Source organism: Mixophyes fleayi, chromosome 2 (assembly GCF_038048845.1).
Source record: "Mixophyes fleayi isolate aMixFle1 chromosome 2, aMixFle1.hap1, whole genome shotgun sequence".
Lineage (NCBI taxonomy): Eukaryota > Metazoa > Chordata > Amphibia > Anura > Limnodynastidae > Mixophyes > Mixophyes fleayi.
The window spans coordinates 87,172,114-87,187,527 of NC_134403.1; the positions used below are offsets into that span (position 1 = coordinate 87,172,114).

At 40.4% G+C, this 15,414-nt stretch overlaps 1 protein-coding gene and 1 long non-coding RNA gene across 2 annotated transcripts in view; both read right to left on the minus strand.

The window, feature by feature from the left end:
• The window catches only part of LOC142141246 (uncharacterized), a 92,013-nt gene extending 76,798 nt beyond the window's left edge, over positions 1-15,215 (minus strand). The window contains exons 1-2 of the long non-coding RNA XR_012688635.1: positions 14,924-15,215; positions 9,985-10,106 (exon numbers count right to left, since the gene is read on the minus strand). This is a non-coding gene — a long non-coding RNA (uncharacterized LOC142141246). The remainder of the gene's footprint in view (positions 1-9,984; positions 10,107-14,923) is intronic.
• Positions 1-15,414, minus strand: part of GDF11 (growth differentiation factor 11) — a 178,597-nt gene that overhangs the window by 95,960 nt on the left and 67,223 nt on the right. The gene's annotated exons all lie outside the window — the stretch shown is intronic.

Consider the following 15,414-nt stretch of genomic DNA (forward strand, 5'->3'; position numbering starts at 1 on the left):
AGAAGGAGCTCTCCGGGAGTGGTTAGAGCCAGGCCAAGAGATGCTGGAGATCGAGGAGCGGATGAAGGACAGCTAGGCCGGAGCCTGGGGGCTCGAGTAGAAGATAATTACCGGAGAGATCGCCGGAGGGAGCTCAGCTGGATGCGAGGCTACTGGAGGCAGCGGTGAGGAGAGGCAGGTAAGTGGAGGCAGGGAAATGGAGCAGTGCTGGGGCTACACCACTAGAAACAGGAGCCTAGGTGAAGCCCCAATGGAGAGCCCACACGGCACGTCCGTGCAGCATGGAAGCAGGAAGTAGAATGAGGATTGGCCTTCTTCTCAGATTACTGCATGGGGAAAAGCCTGTACAGCGAGATGTCTTACCCAAGTTAAGCCTTTGAGAACTTTTCATGCATCAGACTCTAATATGTTGTTGCCACCACAATATTTTTCATTTGCTGATGTTTTTAATAAATCTAATGCTAAACGGTTGCCTCCTAATTGTCCATGGGATTGTCACATTGATCTAATTCCGGCTAAAATGCCACCCAGAGGACGTGTCTATCCATTATCCATTATCATTGCCTGAAACTACTAATTATATTAAGAGAAATCTACAAAGAGGCTTTATTAGACCTTCTACCTATCCAGCTGGAGCTGGGTTCTTTTTTGTAAAGAAAAAAGATGGAACACTTCGCCCCTGTATTGATTATAGAGGTTTGAACAACATCACAGTAAAAAAAAACCAATATCCTATTGCAGTAATTACGGAGTTATTTGATCGTATCAAGGGTGCCAATTTTTTTTCCAAATTAGACCTTCGAGGAGCATACAATCTCATCAGAATACGAGCTGGAGATGAATGGAAGACTGCATTTAACACACGAGATGGCCATTATGAATATCTTGTTAAGTCCTTTGGTTTGTGCAATGCGCCTGCAATTTTCCAGAGTTATATTAATGAAATTTTCCATGACCTGTTGTATTCGTCTGTAGTAGCATACCTCGATGATATACTAATTTTTTCTAAGGATCTCCAGTCTCATCGTCTCCAAATCGCTGAAGTTCTTTCTCGCTTACGGAAGAATAATTTGTATTGTAAACTGGAGAAATACTCATTTGCAGCCTCTGCATTACCTTTTTTAGGGTATATTGTGTCTGGAACTGGTCTGTGGATGGATCCTGAAAAAGTTCGGGCTATTCTGGAGTGGCCTTGTCCTAATACAATTAAGGCTAATCAACGCTTTTTGGGTTTTGCCAATTATTACAGACGTTTTATTTCTGGATATTCTACTATTGTGGCTCCATTAGTGGCTCTTACCAAAAAAGGTGCTGATACTCAACATTGGCCTCCAGAAGCACTCAAAGCATTTTCATTTCTTATGAAGACTTTTTCTGCTGCCCCTGTTCTAAAGCAACCTGATTTCTCTTTGCCATTTTTTCTTGAAGTTGATGCATCTACGATGGGAGTTGGAGCTGTCCATTCACAGAAGTCTATTCAGGGGAAATTTCATCCTTGAGCTTTCTTTTCCTGTAAATTTTTACCAGCTGAGAGGAATTATGCCATTAGGGATAAAGAATTATTGGTTATTAAATTAGCGCTAAGTGAATGGCGCTATTTGCTGGAGGGCTCGATATATTGTTACTGTTTTTACTGATCACAAAAATCTCCTTTATCTTCAATCAGCTCAATACCTAAATCCTCGTCAGGCTCGATGGTCGCTTTTTTTTCACGCTTCAATTTACATGTTACATTTAAGCCTGGACTCGAGAATAAGAAAGCTGATGCATTGTCTTGAGCTTTTGGTCATATTGAACCTGAGAATTTTTTGGATCGCCCCATTTTGGACCCAAAGGGGCATATTCAATTGTTGGCGGAAATGCCAAAAATCTTGCGCTCCGCACAATGTTACCGTTATTACGGTAATAGTGAGTGTAAATACCGTTATTACGGTAGTTTTCCCGCTGGATTTCAGCTTGCAGCTCCCTGAGCCGCGAGCTGACATCCAGCTTACTATTACCGTAATAACGGTAATAGTTTTAACGCCGAGGGGACTTAAAAGAATTGAATATGCCCCATAGTGTGTTAATGCCATTAATTTGTCCAATAATCCTACTCCTCCTCCAGGGAAAACGTTTGTTCCTCTCAGTTTACGGAAAAGATTATTGATTTGGTTTCATGCCTCACGTTTTGCTGGACATTTGGGAGCTCAAAAGACTTTTAAATTAATTTCTCGACAATATTGCTGGCCCAAATTCCAGTCTGAAGTTAAAGAGTTTGTAGCTACTTGTGCATTTGTGCCCAACATAAGTCTCCTCGTCAATCTCCTTTGGGCCTTCTTCAACCTCTTCCTGTGCCTTCTCAACCATGGACTCATATTTCGATAGATTTTATTACTGATGTACCTACTAGCAAGAATTGTAATACCATCTGTGTTATTGTTGATCGTTTTTCCAAAATGGCACATTTTGTTCCTTTGGTCGGTTTGCCTTGGGTCTGCTATTTTGGCCCAACATTTTGTAAAAGAGATTTTTCCTCTTCATGGTTGCCCCTCAGATATTGTTTCGGATAGAGGGGTTCAATTTGTGTCGAAATTTTGGAGATCTCTGTGTCATCTTTTGGGCATTCGGCTAAAGTTTTCTTCTTCAAACCATCCAATTGGAAAACAGAGAGCGTTAATCAAGATTTGGAGACTTTTCTTAGGATTTTTTCATCTACTAACCAAGAGAATTGGGTCAATATGTTACCATGGGCTGAATTTATGCATAATAATGCTTTTCATGAATCAACTTCTGCAACTCCGTTTTCCATCGTTTATGGCATACATCCTCGAATTCCTGAGTTTTCGACCTTACCATCTACTTGGGTTCCAGCTGTTAATTTATTGAGGCAGGACTTTCTTTCTATATGGGCAAAAGTCTGAAGAGCATTGAAGAAATCCTCTCGGTATAAATTATTTGCAGATAAGAAGCGCAGAGCTGTGCCACCTTTGAGAGTTGGTGATAAGGTCTGGTTATCGACAAAGAATATTCGTCTTAGGGTTCCTTGTATGAAGTTTGCTCCTCGTTATATTGGTCCTTATAGGATCTCTCAAATTATTTCTCCAGTGTGTTTTAAGCTTCAACTTCCATCAGCCCTTCGGATTACCAATACCTTTAATATTTCTCTTTTAAAATCTGTGGTCATAAATCGATTTTCTTCTCCTATTGCCACTCATGCTCATCCGGAGATTCAACAAACAGAAGATTTTGAGATCAAGCAGCTATTGGATTCCAAGTACTCTAGAGGGGTGTTGAAATACCTAGTTGACTGGAAAGGTTTTAGACCCGAGGAGAGATCTTTGGTACGAGCATCGAATGTCAAGACACCTCTTCTATTGAAGAGATTTCATACCAAATTTCCTAGAAAGCCTGGCTCTAGGTGTTTGGTGACTACCTTTAAAGGGGGGGCACTGTCACAACCCGCTCCCTAGGTGCCTCTGCCCGAGCCTCTAAACACTGACTGCCACTCTAATTCTGTTCCTACTGCAGACTATTGGTCATGGTCTGCACCTGTGATTACTACACCTGTGTGCTGATCAGTTCTGCTATTGGTCAGTCTCCCTTTATAAGGCCCCTCCTTTTATCCTTGCATTGTTGGTTCTTCAAGTCATACCTGTTGTATTCTGATAACTCTGTTGTGATGCATACCAGTGAAAGCTGTGCCTTATTGCTGTTGCATGTCTGGACTTTATTGATCTCTGCATACCTGTTCCACTGCTCCTGGTAAACGCTATGATCCACACCTGCTATCATACTCAGCCTGCATTGCTCACTACTGCAATCTGTTCCACAATCCGTGGTAAGCTGCTATTTCATCGCTGCTGTGTGTTCATCGCTGCTGTATGTTGGAATTCCTCGATCTCTGCATACCTGTTCCACTGTTTGTGGTAAACGCTATGATCCACACCGGCTACTTACTCGGCCTGCATTGTTGCCTACTGTTACCTGTTCCACAATCTGTGGTAAGCTGCTATTCATCGTTGCTGTGTGTTCATCGCTGCTGTATGCTGGACTTCCTCGATCTCTGCATATCTCTTCCACTGTCCGTGGTAAACACTATGATCTACACATGTTATCTACTTGGCCAGCATTGTTAACTTCTGCTAACCTGTTCCACAATCCGTGGTAAGTTGACAGAACTTTAGGGAGTGGGCTGTAAAGAGAAATATAGGGAAGGGTCTGTAGAGAGAACTATAGGGAGGAGGCTGTAAAGAGAGCTATAGGGAGGGGGCTGTAAAGAGAACTATAGGGAGGGGTCTATAGAGAGAACTATAGGGGGGCTGTAAAGAGAGCTATAGGGAGAGGGTTGTAACAAGAGCTATAGGGAGAGGGCTGTAAAGAGAGCGATAGGGAGGGGGCTGTAAAGACAACTATAGAGAGATGGCTTTGAAGACATCTATAGGGAGGAGACTTTAAAGAGAACTATAGGGAGGGGGCTGTAATGAGAACTATAGGGAGGGGCTGTAAAGAGAGTTATAGGGAGGAGTCTGTAAAGAGAACTATAGGGAGGTGGCTGTAAACAGAACTATATGGAGGGGTCTGTGCTATAGGGAGGAGGCTGTAAAGAGAAGTAAAGGAGGGGGCTGTAAAGCAAACTAGACGGAGGGGATTGTAAAGAGAATTATAGGGAGGGTGTCACAATGAGAACTATAGGGGGGCTGCAATGAGTGACATGAAGGGGGCTGCAATGAGAGCCATGGAGGGGGCAAAGGGAAAGACATGGAGGGGCGATGAGAGAGATATGAGGGTAAAAATAACAGTTTTCTCTCTCTCTTTGATGACACTATGCCCTTAGTTCTAGATTATAGGGACCCCCCCTGTTTTAAGTGCCCAGTGTCCCTTAAAGCCTTAATACATATAGAATAGTAGAGAACTTACAAAATGAGTTATATGACACAAGTGGTATCACTACTCTCCAAATATACAAAATAAAAAGCGACGGCACCACTCATATATCTGCTTATGAGGAGTTTGTTTACCCATCAGTACAAGGAATATTTCAGTTCTTTACACACCTTTAGCACGCCATACTGAATCCCATACAATATCATGGATATTTATTCACATAGTTCAATGTGGGAAATATATTTATTCACGTAGTTCAATTTGGGAAATTTTGGGCTTCATTTAGAGTTGGACATACATCAATTTTGATGGCATAAATACATGCATTTCCATACTACGAATGTGCACCAAAATGTATCTTTATCTAGATATGAGCGTATACTAAACTTGTACCTGGAGAGGTTGAAGACAGGCAGGCAAGCGATGTTATATACATTAAGGGCCTGATACGATGTTATATACATTAAGGGCCTGATACATCAAGGCCCACATTCTGAGCACAACTCGCGTTTAGTATAATATGCATGTATCCAGGCTTTCGCACTCCCAAATTCATGAAGGCAGGAATCTCTAGATACATGTGCTTTTGAAAAAGGTGGCAGGTCTGCTGTGCTCTTCTACACAAGACGCTGCAGGATACGTCCAATACTTATGTGGATTATAAATTCACAAAAGAATGCACAGGAATAAATGTTGAATTAAAATCACCTGTTATTAGCACTACTAATCAGGACTTGCGCCCTGTAGCTGGAGCAAGTAACTTTGTGATGACCAGAGCTGGATTCAGACATGGCTGCGTGGGCTTGAGTTTGGCACTCCCCTACTGAAAATTCATTATGGCATAATGTCCCTTCCCCACCCAGTTCACTCCTCAAAATCATAGGCTGTAGTAAGCGTCCTTTGCGTTTGAAAATGCAGCGGACAGGGTAGCCATCAGGGTCGTATCTCCCAGTCCTGGGCATCAAAAGACACGTGTCTTGATAAATAAGGTCAAGCCCTAAGGGTCTCTACACGTAAGTGTAGCACCCTCCAGAGTCACATTGTACTGTGTTATTATAGCTCACACAGAAAGAGGAAAGGTCCCAGTGTTGTTGTCAATCTACAGTCTAGGTGGCATTGCTCCATTGCTAATTGCTGAAATAGAAATAATAGGGCTGTCAACTGTGCATGATCCTACATTTAAGAGCTATGTCTTCTATTTCTTTCCAACTGACCCAGACCTCAAGAGACGCAATGAGCTCCTGGTCAGCAAGCTGACAGCTCAAGCGGTACATGAAACGATGGCTCTTCCTGCCTCAGTTTCTTTGGCAACTGGTGCTAAGAAAAATTTAGCTTTCCCAAGACACCTAGTGGTGATGCAGATGAATCAGCACAACATTTTTTTGTGGTGTAAAAGAATTGGCCAAAAATCCTGACAGCTCTGTCGTAAAATTAACTACAAATTCCACGGGGAAGGCCCGGCAATTACATCAAAGTACAGAGACTTCTGTAATGGTGGATTCCAGCCAGGATTAATTAGTATTGAGTGATGATGATGCACACACTGATGAGGGTGAGGATGATGACAATGTAGACTGCAGGTGCTGGGATCTAGCTGAGAGAAGGAAGCTAGCTGATGCTGGAATGCTTATTAATATTTGAGTAAAATGACATGTTGGCAATTTTATGTTTTTCTACAGTAAAGTTTCACCTTTATTAAAGATGTGTTTATTTTCTTTAAAAATGTAAAAGCTTTTTTTACATTTTTGTTTTTGACATTTATGTTATAGAGACTACCATAATGGTGGTTTCCTGCGGGGTTGAATTAATATTGTGTTAGGATGATGTACACACTGATGATTAGACCTTTTCATCACAGAGTGACCAACACATTTGCTGAGCCTGAAAGCACAAGAGGGGTAATTATACTTGCTGGTAAACTTCCTATGTGTGTAAGACTCAGGATGCAAGTGATCACAGATTAATGTGAAATTTTGCGGCTGATGGGCCCCAGGATGTGGGTGTAATGGAGCCTATGAAAGAGGCCAAGCATGGCACCTGTTCTTATCACCTTTGTGGCTGGATCACTTATAGATAACTTAATTGTGGCTGGATCAAATAGAAATAGCTGCTTAAAGATATTTATTTTAGTTAGGAGTGCAATGCCCGTTCAGCCCATGAAATTGTAGACTGTTGTAAGTGTCCTTTGCACTCGAAGTGCAAAGAGTTCTCACATTCTACACTCGAGCTTGGCATTCCCTTACTGTATATTGACTACGTGCATATGCCTTTCCCCGTTCAGCCCATGAAATTGTAGACTGTTGCAAGTGTACTTTGCACTGGAAGTACAAAGAGTTCTTGCATTCAGTGGCGTATAGTCCAGTTTTTGGCATGTGCAGAAGGATTTAACGGAAAATGCAGCATGTATCGGGATTTATGTTCATTAATCAGGTCCAGCATGTCCATGTTTCTAATAAAAGTATGTAACTCAATAATAATTCATATAATTTTTATATCAATTCTTCATATCTGAGAATCAGGTCACCTTCCACAGGGGCAATACTTCAGGTAGACCCAAATTCACAAATTTCTTCTCACCCCTTACTTTATACTTTGGATGGGCAAAATCATCAGATGACAACGCAATATTATTATAGTAAAGACATATGAAACAGTAATATACATAAATACAGAACAAGATCCATAAAAACATGCCATATAATAATAGAGTCTACAAAGTCTTTTCAGAGCAGAATGGGGGTCTAGGAAGCTACAGCTGCACCGATGGGCCCCTCCCAAACTTTGATATGGGGTCCAGCACTGCAGAGTTCTGCCCCTGCACAAAATGCTTAAACAGTACATAGTTACATAATAGGTATGGTTGAAAAAAGACACCGATTGATAAAGTTTAACCTTATATGAATTGCAATTGTCTTGATCCAGAGAAAGTCAAAACAATATCCCCAATGACCAATGTGTTGCCAATTTAACCTCACAGCAAGAAATCAAATTCCTCCCTGATACCAAAAATATCAAATAGATAAATTTCCAGGACCAATTACCTCCAGAGTGTCCTCTACTAATTATAGTTACAGATACTTTTTCTTGTAAGTAAGGCATCCAATCAATTTTCCAAATTATTTTAGCCAATTTGCTAACACCACCGCATGTGGTTGGACATTTTACTGCTTAACCATACCTACATTAAAGAACTCATTTGCTGATGGTGAAACTATCTTCCTTCCATTTGCAATAGATGAACACTTGTTTTTAGCATGGTCCTTTGTACAAAAAGCATTATGAAGCACATTGTGAGCTGCTACTAAATCTGAGGAAAATGTGGTTACATATTACACTGCAATAAAGATCTTTCTCTTATTAACTTTTTTCTGATGAAGGCTATGGGCAGTGGCGCACGCAGGGGGGGTTTCTGAGTCTCTAGAAACCCCCCCTGCGCTAACTAAGTGGCCACTGTCCTATACAGCAGTCGCTGTGCTGTCAATGAAGCGTCCGCCGCAGACGCTTCTTAGACAGCGCCGTGGCTGTTGTTTAGGACAGCGCTGGCGAAACGGAGCTGCTGCGCATGCTCTCTCTCGGGTTTTTATTTTTTTTGGGTCAGCGGGGAGAAACCCCCCCCCCCCGACAATCTTCCGTGCGCCCCTGAAGGGGGGTATTCAATTGACGGCGGGATCGCCGAAAATCCCGCGCTCAAAGAATATTACCGTTAATGCGGTAATCCTGCGCGTAAATACCGTTAATACGGTAATTTACTCGCTGGATTTCAGGGAGCTGCGAGCTGAAATCCAGCGAGTAATTACCGTATTAAACCTCACCCTCACCTACAAAGGCCTACAAAGGCCTCAACATCCTGTTCTACCTCTCAAATCTCATCTTTCCATTTCATCATCTTCTTTGATTCATATTAACCACTCACTTCAGTCTACAGAACTTCTCCCATTCTGCTACCTACTCATGGAATTTGCCACTTCCTTTATCAGACTTCAGCCTTTAAAGCCTTAAACACTCTCTGGAAACCCACATATTCTCTGAAGCTTACTCAGCAACCACCTGATTCCTACCTCCTTCACTGGGCATAAAAACAATACTCTCCCTGGCTCCAGACTCATGCATTCTTTGCATTCCCTACCCCACTAGGTTGTAAGCTCTCAGGAGCATGCTCCTCTCCACCCTTATTCCACGTCCACACTCACCTTATTACAACCTTAAATGTCACTATTTTATGCATGCTGCTCGCCCACTATCCAGCTCTGTGCACAGACATGGTGCTTTACATGTAAACAATAATAGTAATAACTTAACCTAGCTTCAAATACTAAAACTGTTGAAGAAAAAAATTGAGAACTGGTGCTGAAGTCAAACAAAAGCCATAATGATATTACTAGGTATTGAAATAAAACATAGTGCCATTCACACTACCAAGACAACACTAAAAAAAACAAGAGACAATATGAAAACACTTCCCGTACATTATTCTCAAATGTGGCACAGCGGAGAGGAAAAGTTTGTGAGCCCCTTAGAAATATCTACATTTCTAAAGTAATTTACCAAAATGTGAGCTTGTCTTAATCTAAGAATTAATACTAAAGACAATACATGAAGCACATAATACAAAAATAATTTGTTTCCAACTTTATTGAATGCACTATTTTAACATACACAAAGTGTGCAGAATCTGCAGCACAAAATGCCTTAGTTTTACAACAATGTGCCTAGGTATAGGTAGTCCCGCCCGTTCATATGAGGAGCCTTTGCAAACTAGAAGCACACCTAGATTTGCGGAGAGGTAGAAAAATCAAAAGAGGTGCACTGTACAAAAGTATAACTGTCACATCAAAGTCCAACTCCCTACCACCCACATGTTGGTTAGAATATAGGTGCCACAGCATCAATAAAGTTATTGTCTGAGGTTAAGAGGTTAATGGTTGTTGGTACTATGCCCCCCAAAAATAAACATTTTAAAATGATTGTATGTAATCTGCGCCGCTGTGGCACCGGACGAGTTAATGCTCCTAATAGATTAAACAAAGTGTGTGTGTAGTTAGAGACACGTTTTAGTATGTATTTTTAAATCTATATTTACTTTTATATATGTATAATTAAAATAAAAGTATGCTTTACCTTCCCTGGTGGTCCAGTTGCTCCACTTCCCATTTGCGGGGACCGGAGCGATTTGGGGCCGGAAGTGCACCCCATCCGTGGTGGTCCAGTGTGGGCATCTATCTGCTGAACAGCAACCCCAACTGGCAAAAAAGTATGTGAATCTTTACACTGATGGCATTTTTATTTTCCAAATTTTTTGAATATTCTTTTTACATTGGTAAAAATGCATCTAGAAAAGCCCTTTCCCGCATAAGCTTCTCTTGAAAGGTAGAAAAGGCGTCCAGTTGAAAGTATAGGCACAAGATCAATGAGATTTCTGATAAATTTTACCGAATTCAGAAGTTCTAGCCGCACAATCTTAGAGTTGGGCCTTTACTTCGCCATTACGTATAACACTTGCAGATTTCAATTTTATGAAATTTAGAGTTAATGAATAGAGCTGGGATACCAATAGCCAGCTCATTCTGCTGTGATGTGTGGTTGAGGTAGGACTGGAAACTTCCACAGCGAAACGCACAAAATGATGCAACCAAACCCATAACAAGACAAACACTACACAGAACAGTTTTGAAAAATTTGCTCTTACAGAGGCCAAGGGACAATTTCAACACCTATGAAGATGTGGAAAACCAAAGTCTTCGGAAAGGGAAAAAAATCTCTACGGCCCTAACAAAATAGGAGAAATCTCCCTTAACTGTTCCCTTTACATCCCTTCAATCTCATTTAAATATCTCGCTCTTCATAATAAAAAGCTCTTGTACACTTTACTGAGAAGCCACCTAGCACCACACTTACTAACATACAACACCCCTGTAGCGGCAGGCAGTTTCTAATTGCATGGGCTTAGAATAAAATTGCGTGCATGAAATCACAAATGACATTTGAACTTCCCCCAGTTTTTTCTTTTCTTAAAGAAAATACTGTTTGTGAATGCTCAATCAATGTGTTCTTTACATACATGTAACAGTGACTCTTTGTTTTACTTGTTTACTCAGATTTACATGAACCATTGTTAGCACTAACCATGTCACATTTTGATTAAGCAAGAATATGTATAATTCTAATGATTTTTACACATATTTCTGCCAGTAAGTTTCAAGTGTAGGAATTATGTTTCACGCTGAATGCAGGGGCAACAGTACATTGTAAATTGGGAATAATATAATATAAGAAATCGGTGAACAAATTTAATTGCTCAAATCATGTTGGCTATAGAGGTCATTATATAAATTTGCTGTTTAAGTGCGGGTACATTTGCCTGTATTCCAACCAGTGCAATCAAAATCCTTGCTGTACGATTGCTGTGAAAACATTGAGTACAATAAGTGCCACCTAGTGGATACATTGTTAAGTACAATATACAGTAGACCCCTATAAACCCCTCTACATGGATCCACCAGACTGTGCTTCCAGAAAAATAAATTAATTTCCACCATTCTGTTCTCCCACATCAATAGTCTGTTTACCCATTGAATACTCTCCCACCTCCAGTGCACCATATATATATATATATATATATATATATATATATATATATATATATATATATATATATACATAAATAAACAGTGTATCATATATATTATATATTATGTCATAATTAATATATAGGCAATTTAACTATGCAAGTCTAACATTATCTCTGCCAAGACCTGTCTATTCCATTAATTCACCACACTGCACCTGTCTTTGTCACATATACAGCTCACTCTGCCAGTCTGTGCCACATTCAGATCTCACTGTACCAGCCAACTGCCTCTTACACATTGCACTCTGCCAGCAGGTGTCACTTATACACCTCACTATGCCAGCCTGCATATAGATTTCACACTCTGCCAGCCTGTGCCAAATATACACATTTCACTCATTGTACCATAGTTATGTTTTAAAGGGGATTGAGATGGGGATTGAATTTCTGTCTGTGTGTGTGTACATTAGGGAATTTAGACTGTAAGCCCCATTGGGGCAGGGACTGATGTGAGGGAGTTTTCTGTACAGCGCTGCGGAATTAGTGGCGCTATATAAATAGCTGCTGCTGCTGATGATGATGATGATGGGATAAACCATTTGCTTTATGCACTTTACATAGTCTAAAAAAACATACATTTTTAAAATGTTCTATTTTTATAGAGGTGCGTATTTGGTATTCTGTAATATTTAACTTTCCTGATAAAACTTTTCACAACATTCTGATGTGCAAACAATTTTTAGAGAATTTAGCACATTTTCACAAGTGAGAAAGTGTGATTATTTCACTGGGTTTAGCAATGGAATTGGATTTTTCAAAGGTGCCTATACTTTCCTATTGTAAATAATATTGTCGTGAGGTAAACTTTTTCACTCGTGAACATGTGCACAACATTTGCAACATTAGAACTCAACCATGCGATATGAATTTTTTTTGCGTCTTTTCAGGTGAATCACTAGTGACTGCAAAAATGGGAAATTCACACACAACTGAATCATCCACTATATGGGTTAGGGCTACATGCCAGATCCTAATTCTAATGGTGTTGTCAGATGTGATTGTCAATCATAGCTTGTCTTTGATGCTGGAGAGGGGGAAGCATAAAGAGTAGAGGGAGGTTACCAGACTCATGACTACGCTTTTCGAAGTTTTGTAATACCGTGACAATCAAAAGTAATAATTAATAATCATACTATTTAAAGTGTTGAATGCCAATATTAGCTGGCCCAGCAAAATGTAGATACTACAGTTTTAAAGTATGGCGACCCAAACAGTAGTTTAGAGATGAGCAATCTTGCAGCAAAATGTTCCCTGAAATGAATTTAGTGTTGGAAGATATCGTTTCACAGAGGTGCGAAGTCCCAGCGATACAATCTTGGCTCTGTGGAATGCCCAGTCCACATTGTATATGTAAATTTGCATTTCGATCTGATTGAGTGGATGAATGGACGTAATGTCGGCTCCTTGTCGGGCTTTATTGGTGAGCAGACGGGGCCCCAGTTCACTCCTCCACAGGTGCTGTTGATGGGTTGGACTCGTAAAACAGAAGCTCCTATCACTACGCAAGCCATTAGGATCTGGAATACAGCACATAAAATCCATGGGGGGAAAGGAGTGGATGCAGATACTCCGATCTGGTATAATGACGCTCTACCTGAATTACGTAAACTGAGTGAGGACTGTTTCTGGAGGCGTTTGGGCGTGTCTATGGTGGGTCAGCTCTATGACACAAATTTGTTCAAATCATTTGAACAATTTAAAAGAGATTTCCAGATTCCTCAGAGGGCTTTCTTTCGATATTTGCAAATTAGACATGCTACTCAGTCACAGTTTGGGAACACACCCCCCATATTGGCTACCGCCCCTGCTAGATTTCTGCTCGAGAGTATGAAGGGTCGCAGAGTTATCTCTTCAGTCTATGCGGAGCTTAACCATCATCAGACATGTAACAGTGGGAATCTAATATTGGTACAATTGATGAGGAGGAATGGTGTGACATCCTAAAAAGTATTAAACTTGCTACATCTTCGGTTCGTTTTCAACAAATTCACTTTTAGATTTTACATAAGATATATCGCACTCCATTGTCTATGGCAACCATTGATGGGGCGCGGAACGCTGATTGTCCTAAATGCTCTCAGCCAAGATGTGATTTTTGGCACTTGCTCTGGGAATGCCAGTTGGTCAACGCTTTCTGGGAAAAAATATGGAATTGTATAAATGAGTTGGTACCCGGTATCCCTCCTTTGGAATATAAAGTATGTCTTTTTGGGTTATCACTAGAGGATACACTAAGCACGCCTCTTTATAAATTTGTCCTTATAACATTAACTTTGGCTAAAGTTGTTATAGCGTGTAACTGGCTGGCAAATGCAAAACCAGACTTCCGTAACTGGAGGGCCTTGGTAAACGAGACCATGGATCATGAGAGATACACATATACCTTCGAAGGGCCGAGCTTAAATATCATGAAGTCTGGTCCTCTTGGTACGAGTCCAAGCACAGAAAAAGAAGGAAGGTCCAGGATGTTTGATAACTAAATGTGAGATCTCTGCTAGGTCTGGCCTGTGCCAAATTAAATTATAATATTATTGTGGTGCTGATAAATTGCTACTTTACGCAATATCTCTGATGAGGCTATACACATGAAAGTTGTATATTCAAATACGTGTGTATGTAACTGTTCTGTAAAATCTGAACCTGCTCCAATTTCTCTATATATTATTTGGTATTATTTATATTTTCAACTTTTATATCTATACCCGCACTGATCTCATATACGTGATCTTGGGACTCTGCTAACTGGCTGACATATGTTAAGTAATGTATGTTTTGTTGTTTTCTGTTTTATGTACTAAAATTCAATAAAATAATACCTGATTAAAAAAAAAATTTGCATTTCGAATTTATAGTCTATAAAGAGATAATATAAAAATAGGACAGTCAATTAATTCTATTCTGTGGTCGTTTTGACTAAAAATTTATAGAAAAATCTGATGATAAAACTTTAAGGCCAAATTCCACAAGAAAAATGGTTCAAATATTCCAAGGAACTGTTTTGATACTTTCACTCATCTGTACAATAGTTGAACCAAATTACAGCTTTTAGAAGGGAGATATGTAAAGTAAAGTGTAAAGTAAATTTATATTTTTATTCAGTCTTTACAAATAAAAACAATGATATGAGAAGAGATTTGTGATTCTACAACACAGGAGAGCCGAAAATAAACATTTTCCATTTTTTCAATCCATCGAACATATTACAGGTGTCCGCCTAAAAAACACCCATAAGATTCTCTGATTATTTAAATGGCTGCATGAACCTAACTACAACCAAATATAGGAAATGTAATCATTAATATGGAATTCTTCAATTTACTTTTTCTTTACTTCAGCAGCAAATGCCCCAGAAAAATAAACCTGCGTGCCCCCACAAAAAACCCCCATTATTTTGGCCTGGGTACCTCAACAAAACAAAACAAAACTCACTGCTAGCAGGAACAGACTGGCCCACTGGGTCACCAGGGAAATTTCCGGTGGGCTTCACTGTCTGAGGGATGAGCCACTCTGTAATACTGAGTAGTTACCAGCTCAGACAGGAAATCCTCAGCAGGTTCTGTTGTGCTCTGATTGGCTGAGTGATATCACACTGTCACTCATCCAATCGGAGCACAGACACACCCCCTACCCACACTGCCACAGGGGAAGCTGGAGGCTGCATAGCAGGGAGAAGTAAGTGTAAGGGAGCATGTGTGTCAATGTGTGTGTGTGTGTGTGTGTGTGTATGGGAAAAGTGTGTGTGTGTTTCAGAGAGGGAGTGTGAGTCATTGGGGAGTTTCAACTAGAAGAAAAATACGCGTGATGTGTCTCCGAGATACCGCTGAGACACCTCGCACGCATTTTTTTAGTGAAATATCTGCTCATTTTTGCTCACGCCCCATAGAGCTGCCAGCAAAAATGGATATTTTTACTGTACTAAC